This window comes from Syngnathoides biaculeatus, chromosome 9 (genome assembly GCF_019802595.1).
Source record: "Syngnathoides biaculeatus isolate LvHL_M chromosome 9, ASM1980259v1, whole genome shotgun sequence".
Taxonomy (NCBI): domain Eukaryota; kingdom Metazoa; phylum Chordata; class Actinopteri; order Syngnathiformes; family Syngnathidae; genus Syngnathoides; species Syngnathoides biaculeatus.
The window spans coordinates 17637865-17652299 of NC_084648.1; the positions used below are offsets into that span (position 1 = coordinate 17637865).

General features: G+C 46.3%; 1 long non-coding RNA gene across 1 annotated transcript in view; it reads right to left on the bottom strand.

The window, feature by feature from the left end:
* Window positions 1–6576: 6576 nt before the first annotated feature.
* Window positions 6577–14435, bottom strand: part of LOC133505806 (uncharacterized) — a 47343-nt gene continuing 39484 nt past the window's right edge. Inside the window, exon 6 of the long non-coding RNA XR_009796344.1 lies at window positions 6577–7505. This is a non-coding gene — a long non-coding RNA (uncharacterized LOC133505806). The remainder of the gene's footprint in view (window positions 7506–14435) is intronic.

The window sequence follows — 14435 nt, forward strand, 5'->3', positions numbered from 1 at the left end:
GGTGTTCAGACACGATGCAATACTGTCTATTAACGGCATTATTGGTGAATTACAAACTGATAATATCATGGATGAGAATGACCAATTTGGAAAAACACCAAAAATGTCTGCCTCGCGGGGGGGGGGCAGGTTCAAAGGGGGCTGTGCCCCCCACTTTTTGGCACAAAAATTTTTGTTGTTAAATGAAATGAATTAATGATAAATAATTAAATGGTGACCTCTGGTTACTTTTAACAGTGTAAATACAAGGCAATCATAATATTTTGAAAACTTAAAATATGAGTCCAAACAACCAAAATAATGTTGCCAAACTTCAGACATAAAAATGTAAAACAGTGAAATTTATATTAAATAGGCTACTGCACTTACAAGTTCTACTTCAGAAATAAGTGCACAAGTAATTTGTTTATATATATATATATATATACATTTCTCAAATATTATATAATTGACAACTTAATTATATAATATTTGAGAAATTTACGTCCAACTTACCTTCGTGTTTCTTGATCGGGATATGCTCCTGGATATTTTTTTGCTCATATCGGAAAACAGAGTGCACAGCACTTTGCCGGGAACGTCCAATTTTTTGTACGTGTTCGGTTAGACATGTTGAAACCGTTTTAGCACCTATCTGCACGGTTACACTTTTTTTCAAGCCATGCCCATTTGAAAGATTTTTTTTTACCCTGTGGGTTTTATCAATTTCCCTGGCACGATCTTCATCTTTTCGCTCCAAGACTTTCGCCAGATAGCAAACGTGCAGACCGCTCGATGACATATGCGTACGTATGTCTATAAGTCATAACTATGTCGAAGTTAAGAGAATGCTTCTCTATGAAATGTTAACATCGTAGCGAAAATGCTGCCGGAAATCGGAATGTTATCGTTATTATAAACACCAAATTTAATGCAAACAGATAGCAATGCCGTTTTCCGCTATGAGAGCTGAGACGAATTTCACGATGAGTGTTGCCGATAGATGCTGCCCGGTCTTGAACAGAGCCCCCCCACCACCACCCCCAAATTGTATCAACGGATCTACACGTTTCACAACAATGACGTTTTCAGCTGAAAAAACTCGGAATTCCGCGAAAAGTTCTCATCCCTGTAATATTCCTAACGGTGTTCACATTGCGGTGAGATAACCACGTTTCAATTTACAACCCCCCCCCCCTCCCCCATGCTGACAGCGCCCGAGTTCATCTCTGCACAGGCCTGCACTTCTAGTAACATTCAACAGCGTCTAAAGTCCTAAATAGGACAAATGGGGTGAGTCCCGCGAGAAGGCGTCGATGCGTCAAAGGCTGCCACGGCCGCTGAGAGTCTGCAGAGCCGAGTGATTAAAGCAATAAATCACTGACGGGGAGGTCTCAGCTCCCCTGCGTCATCGCGCGCGCTCGACAGAGATGTGAGGAGGAATTACTTATTCCGGAGGTGTTGAGCAATACAACGGTTCGATTTCGATTCACGTCATGTGGAAGTGGAACTTAAAACAAATGACAAGTATAGAAAAGTGCAGGAAAGCGGAAGGAATGGAGGCCGATTCTGAAGAAAAAGTGAGGCGAGCTCCCCGGAACATAAACGGGGACACACACAACATTGTGGGAATATCTCAGGTCAGAGTCTACTGCAATGCTTACCGCGTAAGTCACAGTCAGGTACTGTACATTCTTTTAGTGGTGTACTGATGAGCTGGGAGGAGTTGAGCAGTCTCAATGAACAGTATAGCCGTACGTCTGTCTTCTACTGCCCCCAGGTGGCCTACGCAAGCACACCAGAAAGAGCACCACAAGGGACAGTCATTTAATGACGTAGTTTTTTTTTTACTTCAACTGAATTATGTAATCGCTGCAAGTTTCAGAACATGTTTAAGTACATCCATCCATTGTCTACCGCTTTTCCGGGAGATCCTTCCCCATGTGGAGGACTTCAAGTATCTTGGGGTCTTGTTCACGAGTGAGGCGAGAATGGAGCGGGAGATCGACATACGGATCGGTGCAGCGTCTGCAGTGATGCGGACTTTGTATCGGTCCGTTGTGGTAAAGAAGGAGCTAAGTTGTTCCTATCCTCACCCATGGGCACATGACCAAAAGAACAAGATCCCGGATTCCGGGTCGGGTCGCGGGGGAAGTAGTTTCAGCAGGGATACCCAGACTTCCCTTTCCCCAGCCACTTCTTTAGCTCTTCCGGAGGAATCCCGAGACGTTGTCTCTCCAGCGTGTCCTGGGTGGTCCTCAGGGTCTCTTTCCGGTGGGACATGCCCGGAACACCTCACCAGGGAGGCGTCCAGGAGGCATCCAGATCAGATGCCCCAGCCACCTCATCTGGTTCCTCTCAATGTGGAGGAGCAGGAGCTCGACACTGAGCCCCTCCCGGGTGACAGAGCTTCTCACCCTATCTCAAAGGGAGAAACCGGACACCCTGCGGAGGAAACTCAACGGACTTGCAATCCCTCAAATGTTATTACTCTTGAGAATTCTCAATTTTTGACACAGATTTGAGCAAGAATCAAGGAAGCGGATGCACATGATCTGCCGGCCAGATTCTGGTCCCCCGGGCCTCGAGTTTGACACTGGACCATCTGTCTGCCCAGGTAATCACAGCGACTACCTTCTTATTTTTTTCCCGGGAGACCTGAAAAAGTTAGCATGCAAGCAGTGTTTCTTTACAAAGTGAAATCACCTTCGACTGGCCTGACCAGCATGTAGCTGTTCCATGTCGGTTGTTTCGAAACGAAAAAAAAAATAAACAAAATTCCATAAGAAAGGGTCCTTGTAGGGGCAGAATATGGATCGGATACAATTCTCTGTAAGACCCAAATAATGATCCATCCCCAAATTTAATTTGGAGCCCCCAGCTTCCGTCGTTTATTGAGTTGAAGACGCGAGTCGATGCCAAATTTTAGCGACATGAAGTGCGAGAGATGACGACGGCTGCAGTTCGTCGCTCCAAGGGCAGCCGCCACAACAACGGCACATTTACTACATTTGCTGACTAAACCAAAAGCAACGCAGCCCGCCAACCTTCTTGTGCTCCGTTACTGCACCTGCACAATGCCAACCCCGTAAGCGCTAGCTGTGCGTTAAATTATAATTCGGAAAAAGACCACCTACACATAGTTTGCCCTTGAATATTTCAGCGTATAATGCCTCATTTGTTCCAAACTTTGTAAATGAGTAACACCGAGACGAGAAACGTCCGCCGAAGTAATGATGATGGGAAACCTGGATGTGGGTTTTCGATTGTGGGAACATTTGAGGTGGGATAGCTGCTATCGTCGACATTAATAGCAGCGCATGAAGAACAGAGAAGAAGAACTGTTCGCAGTTAACAAAAATCTAGAATATTGTCGTCTTTCTAGATGGCGTGTGGCTGCTTAGAAGACGACAACTTTTCTCATTCCCTTTCTTCTTTCTTTGTCAACCAATCAGACAAAAGGAAGGATGCTGTAGATCAATGATGATGTTCCCTTTTTGTAATAGTTGACAATACGAAGGCAAAACAAATATGTGCACATGGGACCAAACCAACCACAGAATCTGAAAAATCCGGCTAGACTTAATTCCAAGTGAAGCAAACGTCTCCTGAGTGCAGCGTGAGCACAGTTTTAAGTAGTGCTGATTTTTTAAAATGTGAAGAGACCGCATGCGATGAAGAAAACAAATGTACAGAGACTGACCTGTAAGAGGCAGCAGAGTGCCACAAGGGATCCGGATTGCCGGAAAGCAGAAAGAAAAAGTAGTCGAAGAAGAAATAAATTGAAGGAAGCTAGGCTAAGTGCGATCTCGGCTCGTGATTACCATTATTTGTAGAATGTGCACCCATGTATAATACGCATCCCTAAAGTTGACCACAAAATTCTGGAAAACCCTTCTACCTATGCCGTACTGTAAAATGCATAACCACTAGGTGGAGGTGGCACATGAGAATGAATGTGTACGTCTCTCGCATAACCTCTAGGTGGCGGTGGCATTTTGGCACAGCTTTTTTATAACCTCTAGATGGTGACATACATTGATGAAACGTGATGTTTTTGTCACCCATTTGCCCCTGTACCTATGTACCATGCTCACTCCTGACTTTTGACAAATTAGGAGCAAGGAAAATGCGCATTATACACCAGAAATTACAAATTATATTGCAGCTGCAAACCCCTGAACTTGAGGTTGAGTTTTTTTCCTTCTTTCTGGGCTCGATGTTTAACACATATTTGCTGTTGAAAATACTCAACAGGCTTAACATTTGCGATTGTCACCACAGGCTGATTTAAGAGAACATCCAAGAATCACCCCATGCCGAAATTTATTTGCAGGGGAGCTAAAACTCAAATTCGGCCCAAATCTCCATATATGCGTATACTACTACGTGCAAATGGCGAACCCAACCAGTTTTTCTTCCGTCTGTGGTGCTTCCTAAATGGCACTCGGTTTCATGTCCCAATCACGAAGACCCTGGCTCAGCCCAACTCGGTGGTGATCACAGAAACAGGCATTTACATTTGAAAATATTGAGGCAAGATCCATATTTACAATTGTCTGACCGTTTTCTGAACAGACCAGGTCAGAAAAAGCATTTTTTTTTTTTTTTTTTTGCTCACCCTTCACCACGTGACAGGATAGACTTTCAGAGACATATGCGGTCAATTGGGCTTTTGCCAAGGACAAAATTATATTTGCCCCCCCCCCCCAAAAAAAAAGAGATTTTACAATCCACCAAGGTCTGAATGGTCTTGGAACTGAATATATTCAAGAACATTTAGTCCCCAACACGACTTCCAAAGCCCTCACATCAAGTGTTTCCGCAACCAAACAAAAGTTGAGGCAGCTTTGTGTTTCTGTGCTTCTCAACTGCGGAACAAACTTTCCGAACTCTTGAGATCCGATCGGTCGGTCCATTTAAGTCTAGCTCTAAAACGTTAGATTGATCATTTATTTGCTTACTGTTTCACTCTGTCTCAGTTTTACATTTATCCTGTTTTATGCTTAAATTCCATCTTGATTTTCATCTGGTTTGGTAACAATTTTGGGGCCTTTATAAAACACTACAAATTGTTGACAAATTTATTTACACTCATTCATTGTCTCCTCTGAACCGCCTAATTGGTGAAAAATCCTCTTTACCTTTTGGTGTGAAGATTCTAAAAAGGTACCATCAGCCTCCTTTTAGAGCGCAAAGTCATCAATTTCTTGCTAGCTATTAACAGTCTCCCTCCTCACATTTTATAGGACACTATGTGTTTATCAGTGTGGAACAAGTGGAAAACAAGCACTAAAACATGCCGTTTTACTGCCGCGTCCGCCCGTTCCCTATAGCCCCCTATCAACGATTCCCTCTCAGAGCAATTTCAGACTATTTAAAGCTGTTCTCGGGAGCGATGGCGCTTGGCGGAGAGCTAATTGAAATCAGCTGGCGCCATTAGCGCGCTGCCGTGCAGCCGGCCGGCGGCGAAAGAGGGCGAACGGCCGATGATGAACGACGCAGGGCCGATGACTTGTTATCACAACTTCGAGTACAACTTTGTCAACAAGTGCGCGGCGGCGGATCGAAAAGCACAAATAGCTGATACCACTGCTTCCTCGCGGGACTCACAACGTGATGTTTATGCTAACGCTAAGATGGTATAAATGGAGCAAACCCATAGGGGTCAGGAAAAAGAACCCCGAAAAATTTTCACAATTGCCGATGTTAGCGGTTTACAAAAAAAAACTATACCTTGTTACGAACCTCCGGTACGGGGCCGGACCCAAATGCAGGACTCCCAGGCAAAGGCATGATGTACAATGGGCCTTATTATAAAAGTCGCGCACGACAACACCATACAAGAAGGCAGGATCCACAAAACAAGAAACAAGGTCCGATAACTATGGAGTCAACTAAAGAGCATATCAAAAGTGTGACTGGACAATGGAGCCTTGCACATGACATACCTCAAACGATGATCACAACATATTTTTGCACACACACAGTGAAATGCTCCCATACTCAATGAAAAAAACGTATTTCAAGATGAGTGTGTTTTCGTAAAACGTGACAGAATTTCCGTGGCGTGTAGGAGAGTATTTCAGTAGTACCTATGAGAGCGTTTCAGTCGTGTGCGTAAGAGCCAATCAGAAGTATGCATGAGTGTGTTTCAGTGGTGTGTATGATGCGGCAAATTATTCTTGTGCGAGGCAAATCTGAATTACAGTATGTGTTTGTCGGCCTCTCATACGTATGTTGTGATTTCCACTCACAACCCAGGCCAAACTTAGCTCCTTAATGACATAAAAAGCTCGTCTCTCAGTCAAAATGGACGCCCGTCCTTCCTATTGACACCAATAGTTAATTTTCTATTCGCCAGGACTTTGGTCCCATCTTGTCCACATTACAACATTATTAAACTACAACAAAAACCGCGAATCTACAGCCTACAGCGAATCGCCGCATATTTGGAGTCCGGCATTTACTTATTCTCAGATTTTAGGTTGGGTATAACCTTCGTTATTTACAGAAAAGAAAAAAAAAAAACATATTTGCAGTTTTTGTCCTCGGGTTAAAGCCAATTCCACTATATAAACACAACTTTGGCGCCATCTTGTGGCAAACCACAATGTAGATCACAGGGGAGGAGCTTCAATTAATGAGGCCATAGCATTGTCTAATAGAAAGGGAAAAGAAAGAAAGCTTTGTCATAATCTTACATTATTTACAAGCAATTAAAAAAGTCTTTATACATGGGATCAATTAGCAGCAGATTTTCGCAGAGTCCAATTGAAACTGCACAAATATCTCAAATTATGGGATGCCGGGCAGATGCTGTGGTGTTCGTTGCTGCCATCTGGCAATTTTGCACCTGAAGCTTGCTCATGGGGGAAAAAAAAAAAAAAAATTGGCTTGTCACAACGAAGAAAAAGAAAAAAAAGAAAAGAGGACAGAGCGATGGCTTATAAAAAACTCTTATGGGGACAAACTGTTGACAATATTTGACTGCTGCTTTTCATTTCAGGCATTAGATGGAGCCGGATGATCATTTAAAAAAGATCATTTAAAAATATTTTACTATCTGGTAATACAGACCGTTTTAACACATAACAAAAGACATTTTTTTTAATTCTTTTTCTTTTTTTCACCGCAAAATCTCCCTTGAAGTCGACGCGATCGTGAGTGAAGGTGCCCCCCGCAGGTGAATTCGGGAATAAGAAGCCGTGAATAGGCGTCGTTTCGCTGGAGCGGAGATCGTCTCTTTCGCTTGCTCTTTCACTCGTCAGTTTGACGCCGCACCAGTCTCGTCTGCAGAGGTCACCGAGCACAATCCGCCGCTAAATCCCGCCGCACACGACGTTCTTCTTAATCGCCGGGGCTCGTGCTAATGCGCCATAAATACCGCCCTTTTGCGCACGGGGCTGACAAGTGTGTAATTGCCGGAAATGGACTTTCGTGGTGGCTCGTCGTCTCCGGCAACGTGAGACGGCGACTTTCTTTGGGTGCATTTCGCGGCAGACGAGGAGCACGATTTCGGTAATCTGGCGAAGAAAAGAGCCGCAATGTGATCAACAGAAATTAAATTAAGCTTTTCGAAAAATGCGATGCAGTAAATATGCCTAATCGCCCGGATTTAATCGGGACAATTGCAAAAAAATGAATGGCCTCTCTCTTTTTCTTTGCATGACCGTCGCTTAAAATCAACATTTGCTGTAATTAGCAATAGATTAAATGCTGAATTAGGCTCCTCCGACTGTAGTCAGGACGACCCTGCCGTTGAGCAAACAAGCAGACAAGGTGGCCTTTTTGTTTGCTGGGGCGACGGCGCCAAAAGTACAAAGTTGGTGTATCTCTCCGGGTGTTGTCGGACCTTTAATTTCAACTGCTAAACAGCTCAAATTTAGACTCCATTTCCACCCCGCGGTTAATAATGGAAATTAAATTAATCCGTTCCAAGGTCAAACTTGTCCCTATCATAAAATCTTTAGAGCGTAAGAATAATGGAATGACTTATTTTCATAACTTCAAAAGAATGCATTGCGTACTCTTGAATGTTGCAAGATATCGCAGCGTTTACGAATCATACCTTTTAAACATAACTGAATGTGAAGTAGCATGTTTTTGCTCGTTAACGTCAAAAAGCTGAAAATTCAGGTAATGTGTTACTTGGCGGCACAGCGGCATAGCGGTAGGACGCTGGCCTCGCAGTTCTAAAAACTGGGGTTCAAATCCTGGCACCGCCTGTGCGGAGTTTGCACCTTCTCCCCGTGCCCGTGTGAGTTTTCTCCGGGCACTCCGGTTTCCTCCCACATCCCCAAAACATTCATTCTTTGGAGACTCTAAATTGCCCGTAGGTGTGATTGTGAGTGCGACTGTTGTCTGTCTCCATGTGCCCCGTGATTGGCTGGCAACTCCGCCTCCTGCCCGATGACAGCTGAGCGAGGCTCCAGCACTCCCTGCGACCCTTGTGAGGATAAGCAGCAAAAGATCATGAATGGATGGATAAATTGCCCCGAGGTGTGATTGCGAGTGCGGCTGTTGTCTGTCTCCATGTGCCCCGCGATTGGCTGGCAACCAGTTCGGGGTGTTCCCCGCCTCCTGCCCGATGACAGCTGGGATAGGATCCAGCACTCCCCGCAACCCTTGTGAGGATAAGCAGCGAAAGATCATGGATGGATGGATAAACTGCCCCGAGGTGTGATTGCGAGTGCGGCTGTTTTTATCTTCATGTGCCCTGTGATTGGCTGGCAACCATTTCAGGGTGTGCCCCGCCTCCTGCCCGATGATAGCTGGGATAGGATACAGCACTACCCGTGACCCCTCGTGAGGATAAGCGGCAAAAGATGATGGCTGGATGGATGGATAAATTGCCCCTAGGTGTGATTGCGAGTGCGGCTGTTTTTATCTCCAAGTGCCCTGCGATTGGCTGGCAACCAGTTCAGGTTTTGCCCCGCCTCCTGCCCGATGACAGCTGGGATAGGATCCAGCACTACCCGTGACTCTCGTGAGGATAAGCGGCTCAGAAAATACTTGTCCTACTTAAGATGTTAAAGAATCAGTCAGGGATGGCCTGATGGTGGATGCTCTGCAGGACAGAATGAAAATATCAAATCAACCCTAAGCAGGCCGCTATCTTTGCTAGCATCCACCTCAGCCCGCCGCGAATCTGATTTCGCTTCTGCCGTCTTTTATTTCCCCCGGGTCGCGGCGCTATCACAACGAGGCAGACGGCGCGGCGGGGGCGAGACGTCTCGCTCCCGCGGCCGTGCAATGCGCGGACCGGCAGCCGCTCGCTGCCGGCTAATGGCCATCTGATTGATGAAACAAAGGGAGGAAGAGAAAGGGAAGGAAGTGCAGATGAGGAGGGCAAGCGGGTCGCCGGCCTTTTCTATCGCCGAGTTTGCGGCCGCTGATGTCCGGTGACGACGGCGTGTTGGTGCGCCCCTCACCGCTCCGATCTGTACGCGGGAATATTATTTGTGCGGAAAACAAGCGCACCCGTTTGTATTTTTTCCCTCCGCTGTGCCCGAGGCTCCGATGAAGGCCGCTTACAGTATAATGAGAGATGTGGTCAGATAATGGAGGAGGCAATTAGGATGGCGTGCCGCAGTTGCTGGTTAAGAATTACATTATTGATCGGCCAAATGCTGTCAGCGCCGAGTGGGACTTGCAGAGAGAGAAGAAAAAAATAAGAAATCAACTCTTTAAATAAACAGCTTGAAAGTCGGGAGTCGGCTTAGCACCGACAGACACACAGTGGGTGGGCCTCATGTAAATCATAATGGTAAAATTAAAATGTTCCAAATCCTCGGCTAGTAACTGAACTAACCTCTCATGTTAAATTCCCCTGAAGTGTTACAAATATGACTTGTAAAAAAAATAACCAAAATTTTCCACAACGCTTGTCGTCGTAATTGTCGCGGTCCTGCTGGAGTCGATCCCATCTGACTTTTAATTCCTACCTAAGAGCAATTTATCCATCCGTCCATTGTCTTTGCCGCTTATGCTCACGAGGGTCGCGGAGAGTGCTGTAGCCTCTCCCAGCTGTCAACGGGGTACACCCTGAACTGGTTGCCAGCCAATCGCAGAGACAAACAGTCGCACTCACAATCACACCTCGGCGCAATTTAGAGTCGCTGATGGTGTAGTGGTCCACGTCTGCCTTTCGTGCGGGCAGTGTGGGGTCGATTCCCGCTCAGTGGTGGTCTCGATATCTGCCCTGCGACTGACTGGCGACCGGTTCAGGGTGTAGTCCGCCTTTCGCCCGAAGCTAGCTGGGATAAGCTCCAGCTTTCCCGCAACCCTTGTGAGGATAAGCGGCTTGGATAATGACATGGCATAACAATTAATGTTGCATGTTTTTGGGATGTGGGAGGTATAATCGGAGTGCCTGGAGGAAACCCACGCAGGAACGGGGAGAACGCAGGCGGGTCCGGGTTTTGAACCCGGGACCTCAGAACTGTGAGGCCAACACTTTACCAGCTGTTCCACCGTGCGTCAAGAGCAATTTAGTCTTCAATTAATAAAAAAAAAAAAAAAAAAAAACCAAGTTCATTTTTTGGTAAATGCACACACTCCACATGAGACGGCCTAACTGAGACTTGAACCCAGAACCTCAAGACTGTGAAGGAGACTTTTCTACTCTGGCGCTGTTGCGAAAATCTGTCACCAAACTTGGGATAATGTTTTGGGGTTTTTTTTTTCTGGGGGGGCGGATTCCATATTTTATGGAGCGTCATTCAAGATAGCATATTCCGGTCACCTACCGAGAGAATTATTTTCAAGAAGCAGAGACTTGTTTTAAAATCAACACGAAGAACATTTGAAGTCCACAGGACGCCATTTTAAAATAACTAAAATAAGATGAACGTAATCAAGATTATCGTCGCGATAAATCTATTTCAGTTACGACAACATTTCAGGTCGAAAACCTGACGGGAGGATCCCAGTTAACGCTGAGTTAGCGTAAAATGTCACCAATCGACCAGCGGCGGTCACGGGATGCGTTCTCGTCAACCGTTAACTTTACTCCCCACCTCTGTCGATACGCGTGGCCCCGAACCTCGGCTGGATGGATGGATGGATTCCTCCCGGCTACTTTGGCACGTTGTCTTGCCCTAAGTAGCCATTAGCACAGCGCACATGCTGTTTAACTGCTCTCCCGCAACTCCTGCGTTCACTTGTTAGAGCTTAAAAGATGATCTTGTAAACTGTACCAACGACAAATTTATTGCGGAAGAGTGGCTGTGATTTGCAGCCTGCTATTTTTTGGACTGCTTTTATTTCGGCCGTACGGATTGTGGCTTCAACAAAATGGAAGAAACACGCAACATGCATCATTTTCATCCACGCCCTCCTTGCCGAGCTCTGATCAATACTTTGTATGGATTTCACCTTGCGAGACATTTGAATCTTCTGTTACTCTCGAGACATCATTTTTAGGCTTAAAACACATCCAGCTCGCAAACGACATCATTTTCAGCTAAACGCTGCATTGTCATAGAGCACGGTGAACGAATGGGAAATTCCCGTGGTTTGGATTAACAATGTATCCAATAGTTCATGTAATATGTACTCTATTTTGACAATGTGATGTTGAATCCTCTCTCATTTAATTGTGTTTTGAGCAGATTTTTAAATCGACAATTACGAATTTTCAGGGGCGCTGCCTTTTTCGCGAGTCACATGACCTACGTGCGCGGATGTGACGTGTCACGTGGGGTTCCAAACGTTCGATTACATGGGACATCATTACGCCCAGCGCTGATTTCTCGGATTTATCCTCATCTGGTGAAGAAATAGCAATATCGGTTGATCGGGAAGAGGGAGGAATACTTCCATAAACAGCCGTGAGCAGGACCGCCGCTCGGTTGATCGGGAAGACGGAGGAGTACTTCCATAAACAGCAGGGAGTGGCACAGGCGTGAGCGGTTCGACCGTTCGGTTGATCAGGAAGACAGAGGAATACTTCCATACACAGCCGTGAATGGTACCGCCGCTCGGTTGATCGGGAAGACGGAGGAATACTTCCATATACAGCCATGAGTGGCACAGTCGTGAGCGGCTCGACCATTCGGTTGATTGGGAAGACTGAGGAATACTTCCATACACAGCCGTGAGCGGTACCGCCGCTCAGTTCATTGGGAAGACGGAGGAATACTTCCATACACAGCCGTGAGCGGTACCGTTGCTTGGTTGATTGGGAAGACGGAGGAATACTTCCATATACAGCCATGAGTGGCACAGTCGTGAGCGGCTCGACCATACGATTGATCGGGAAGACGGAAGAATACTTCCATACACAGCAGTGAGCGGGACAGTCGTGAGCGGCTTAGCCGCTCAGTTGATCGGGAAGACGGAGGAATACTTCCATACACAGCCGTGAGCGGCACAATCGTGAGCGCCTCGACCATTCGGTTGATTGGGAAGACTGAGGAATACTTCCATACACAGCCGTGAGCGGTACCGCCGCTCCGTTGATCGGGAAGATGGAAGAATACTTCCATACACAGCAGTGAGCGGCACAGTCGTGAGTGGCTTAGCCGCTCCGTTGATCGGGAAGATGGAAGAATACTTCCATACAGAGCCGTGAGTGGCAGAGTCGGGAGTGGCTCGACCATTCGGTTGATCGGGAAGACGGAGGAATACTTCCATACGCAGCCGGGAGCGGTACCGCCGCTCGGTTGATCGGGAAGACGGAAGGATACTTCCATACACAGCAGTGAGCGGCACAGTCGTGAGCGGCGGAACCGTGAGCTCGGACAACTCGGGGAGCAAGCTCACGCCTCCCACAAGCCCCGGAGCTGTGCCGCTTACGGCTGTGTATAGAAGAATTCCTCCGTCTTCCCGATCAACCGATACTGCTATTTCTTCATCAGATGAAGATAAATCAGAGAAATCAGCGCTGGGCATAATGGTGCCCCATGTAATCGAGCCTTTGTTGCGGCACGTAACAAGTCACATTTGCCCACGTAGGTCATGTGACTCACTAAAATGGCAGCGCCCCTGAAAATACGTAATTGTCGATAAAAATCTTCTCCAAACACTATTAAATGAGAGAGGATTTAACATCAAAATGGAGTACATATCACATGACCTATTGGATACATTATTAATGCAAACCAGTGGAATTCCCCTTTAAAGCATAACATGACGCTTTTCAGCAACTACCACGGCTAACTAGATGCGGTTTGTCATGTTGAATGTGCTTGCGTGGGGCTGCAGCACTAAACGTCTTTCACGAAAAACACAAGGTCTGGCACTCTGTTGATGCTGCGTTGGTCCCTCGATCCCCCCTCCCCCACCCCTTTCCACAAGCTCTCCGCGATCAATTAAACGAGGCGGCTAAAAGAAAGATGGATGGATGTGAGGAGGAGAGACTGAAGGATGGACGGAAGACGGAGGAGGGGGCAGCCGGGGACCGAAGCACGGCAAACAGGATTGATGACAGAGGACTGCGCAAGCAGTGAAATCCTTTCATTTTGCCGGCAAGCGGGCCTCCAGCGGATTGGTGTGGAACCCAAAAAACAAAAAAACAAAAAAGGAGACGAAGCAGTAAGAACACTCAACATGCGCGATGCTGAGGCGGCCATATTGCGAGAAGGACCGGAGTCACTCAAACTCAGCTGTTTGCAGCCTCGCCGCCGAATGAAACGCTTTCAGCGCAACGTTGTGCTAATAATTCAGCGCAGGCACATTGCTAAATTTTCTGTACGTACGCAATGCGCCTATCTGATTGGCTACTTTTGTAAAAGTGATCAACAGGTCGGAAGGGTCCATTGTTACGTCAATAAACAAGTTAGCATACAAGCTTAATAATGCTCACTATTGTTGCTAAAGTTATTTTTTTTTAGCCCAATATGGGCAGGTCTGTTCGAAAAAGAAAAATCCAGAGATTCACAGTGGGTGAATATTTCTTTTGGTCACTTTGGCGCTCACCAGGTCTGTCGCCGCATTTAACTTTTGAGGTTCCAACGCTAACGTCGTGTACTTGCGGTCGGTGGACTCAAGCTGTGCAAGCCGCCGGAGAGAATACTTTGTAATCGATTGCGCAACTTTGCACGCACGTCTTGTGCTGGAAAGGAAAAAAAGAGACAGCACGACATCGGTTGACTCAAATGTGCGCTTAATGAACTGTTAAAACCAAGTCAAGCTAATTATCTATCGAAGGTGATAAAATTATTTCACAAGTAGGACAAATAATTCCCGATCACACGGATTACACGCAGGTGATTTTTTTTCTGGGTTTTTTTTTTTTTTTTCTGTGCAACGTAGCTCTTGTGGCACATTAGTGTCACTCTCCTCATAAGCGGATCGACAGCATGTACCCGACAGAGGCCCATTAAGAGCTCATTACACGGCCACTCATACAGCAACAGCAGCGCATTGTGGCAGAATAAATTGGGCCCGAGCCCGCCGGAGTGCTCGCTGGCCCTAATGGAAACACGCTGAGAGGAAATGAACATCTTAAT